Here is a 3206-nt window from a genome sequence, read left to right as displayed (position 1 = left end):
GTTCGCCCGGCTTCACCTGAAACACATCTGCTCACTGAATTTAAAAATTAAACAGTGGGTAGAGAAGCCCTCTGGGCAAATTTGCCCTTGCCAGCATCAGAGTTAAAAGCAAAGAGTGCTCTACCTACCTTGCTGAGAGAAGGAGCCCCCACAGTCACCAGAGAGCGGCTAGACGGAGCAGGATCGGCGGGCAGGAGAGGGGAATGCTGTGTGAGAAGCACCTGGGAGATGACTTCCCGTAGTGTAGAGCTCACAGCAATGCAGTTCCAGAACGTGATGAGGAGGCTTTTTAATCCCTGTCCCTCTGTTAAAATTGACTGCGTCATGTGACCTCACACAGCACTCTGCATCACTGCATAAGAATTGGAACGTCCCATTTTAAATCAGACAGAGAGTAATTAAATTTTCAGTGCTGCGTGTTAGAAGAGGCACACACTCGTGAGGTTACAGGGGCTAATCAATATGTGGCTATTGTTTCAGAAAAGGAACTTGTTTTTTAATGTGGTGTTTAAAATAAACTGTTCTTCAGTAGAGACCACCACCTCTCACGCAGGACAGAGTGAATTTTAAACACAGGAGATTCTGCAGATGCTGGCAATCCAGAGCAACACACACAAAATGCTGGAGGAACTCAGGAGGTCAGGAAGCATCTATGGAAATGAATAAAATCAAAAGTGAATTTGCTTTTTTGGCAAAAAAAAACAAACTACCTAAGATGAGATGTTGTGAGATACCAAGTGACAGATCGGTTGACAATGAAAGAAGCCAAATTAGTTCAATTGTGTGTCAAGAGGGGCAGAACAGAGTGAAATGATTCATTGAGAAACACAGGGAGGAGATGTGGATGCTGTTTTAACTCTCGCCATAACCTTCACAAATTTTTTATTGGCTATTTTTACATTTCAAGATTCAAGATTCGAGATTGTTTAATGTCATTTCCAGTACACAAGAGTAAAGGAGAACAAAATAATTGTTAGTCCGGGTCCAATTCAGCACAAAAAAACACAATAAGATAAAGAACATAATAACAAAAACACACAATAAATATAAATACATAAGATAACTTGTATACATAGATTGATTGCATGTCCATAAAGTGGTGCTAGGCACAGGAGTGTCTGTACATAAGGTGACTGACAGGAGATGATAAAGTAGTGGTGGTTGGGGGTGTGGAGGGGTGGGTTGGCGGGTGGAGGTGTTGATCAGCCTCACTGCTTGGGGAAAGTAACTGTTTTTGAGTCTGGTGATCCTGGCCTGGACGACTGGTAGCCTCCTCCCTGATGGGAGTGGGACAAAGAGAGGCCAAATTAGGTCAATTGTGTGTCAGGAGAGGCAGAACAGAGTGAAACGATTCACTGAGAAATGCAGGGAGGAGATGTGAATGCTGTTTTAACTCTCGCCATAACCTTCACAAATTATTTATTGGCTATTTTTACATTTGAACCTCTGTCATAAATCTTGTTCACTCATTGCTAAAAATAGAATGGAATGGCCCGGGGCTGTTCTTGCTGCTTCTATCGGCATATGTCATGAAATTTGTTGTTTTGCAGCCTCAGTACACTGCCATACATAATAATTAAAAAACTATAAATTACAAATTATATATATATATAAATTAAAATAATAACTAGTGCAAAAAGAGGGAAAAGCTAGTGAGGTAGTATTTCATGGGTCCATCGACCATTCATAAACTTGATGGCAGAGAGAATGAAGCCGTTCCTGAAACGTTGAGTGTGTGGCTACAGGCTCCTGTACCTCCTCTCTGATAGCAGTAATGAGGAGATTACTTGTCCTGCGTGCCTGGGTCCTTGATGGCGGATGTCATTAAGGGGAGGCTTGTGTCCATGATGGACCTGGCTGAGTTTACAACTTCCTGCGGCTTTTTCTGATCCTGTGCAGCGGCCCCTCGGTACCAGAAGGTGATGCAACCAGTTAGAATGCTCTCCACAGAACATTGGAAGAACATTGCAAGTGCTTTTGGTGACATACCAAGTTTCCTCAAAGTCCTAATGAAGTACAGCCACTATCGTGCCTTTGTTGTAATTGGATCGATACGTTGGGCCCAGGATAGATCCTCAGGGAGGTCTACATGCCCACTTCATTAAAGTGCTCCAGAGCTCTTGGTGTGGCACTGGCACTGGTTTATTATTACAATCAGAAGTTTATTAATGAGTTCCCCAAAGCATCTGAAACCCTGCCCAAAATGCCAGCGACATCAGAAACAATCTTCAGTACTCAGGCCATGCCACTCAGGCATTTGTGCTAATGTTACTTTGTGACTGTATGTGCTGGATCCTAACTAGCTGAAGTTAAGATTATTTTTGATTCATCCATACACATTTACACCACCAAAAACGGGACAACGTTCCCCTGGACCAAGGTGCACAATAGGGTACATATGATTCACACACAGAACACAAAAAGTAATATTACCATGGATAATGTGACACAAGTAATAATAATATGACACAAGATAAAGAGTGAACAGTTTAACACTACCAGCACTTCATACGTGATGAGACCAGGGTGGTGATAGGGAATTCGGTAGTCTCAGAGGCCTGGAGGAAAAAGCTGTTTCCCATCCTAACAGTTCTTTTCCTCTGTGTGCCTTGTGCTGTGTGTAACTGTATGTACTTGTAAGGGTTTCTTTTTTTACGTTACTGCTGAGGGGAATAAAATGGCTTCTCTGTACTGTTAACTGCTGAGACAGTGGTTCTCTATAGCAGTTAGTGACAATGGGAATTGTATTCATTTGCTGACTAATTGGGATAGATGTTATTCTTTCTGTCTGTGTGAAAGCTGTTAGCTTGCGTGGGCTTCGGGGTGAAGGCGCGAAGAGGATGGAGAGAGAAGATGGGGCTTGAGGAGATGCTGGACCCCAGGGGACGACTATCGAAGGAGGATCAGCGACAGGGAATCCGTGAGATCCAACGTTGTGCACTGGACAGTTTTATGAGATTATTGGCGCCTTTATTTGTTTTCCTTTCCTTTTGTTTCTCTACTAACCCCATACTTAAATATAAAACCTTAATCGTTTAACCGCACATTGTGAACTAAATATTATTTTGGGGTACTGATGTTACACAGGGGATACGACACACAGCATCCACCCAAACCAGAGTGCTAAGGTTTGGCCGGGCAGGGGGTTATCACCCCGAGATCACGTCGCTTGGCAAAGCGAGTGCTCCATACTGTATTTTGTACCT

The 3206-nt window shown here is 43.1% G+C and overlaps 1 protein-coding gene across 2 annotated transcripts in view; it reads right to left on the bottom strand.

Moving 5' to 3' along the window:
• The window catches only part of rap1gapa (RAP1 GTPase activating protein a), a 459159-nt gene extending 458874 nt beyond the window's left edge, over positions 1-285 (bottom strand). For both annotated transcript variants that reach the window (XM_072244711.1, XM_072244715.1), the window contains exon 1: positions 129-285. The gene's annotated coding sequence lies outside the window, so the exon portion shown is untranslated. The remainder of the gene's footprint in view (positions 1-128) is intronic.
• Between the last annotated feature and the right edge of the window lie 2921 nt (positions 286-3206).

This window comes from Mobula birostris, chromosome 27 (assembly GCF_030028105.1).
Source record: "Mobula birostris isolate sMobBir1 chromosome 27, sMobBir1.hap1, whole genome shotgun sequence".
Taxonomy (NCBI): Eukaryota; Metazoa; Chordata; class Chondrichthyes; order Myliobatiformes; family Myliobatidae; genus Mobula; species Mobula birostris.
The sequence above is the reverse complement of the archived record's forward strand: the minus strand, read 5'-3'. Positions and strand labels throughout refer to the sequence as shown.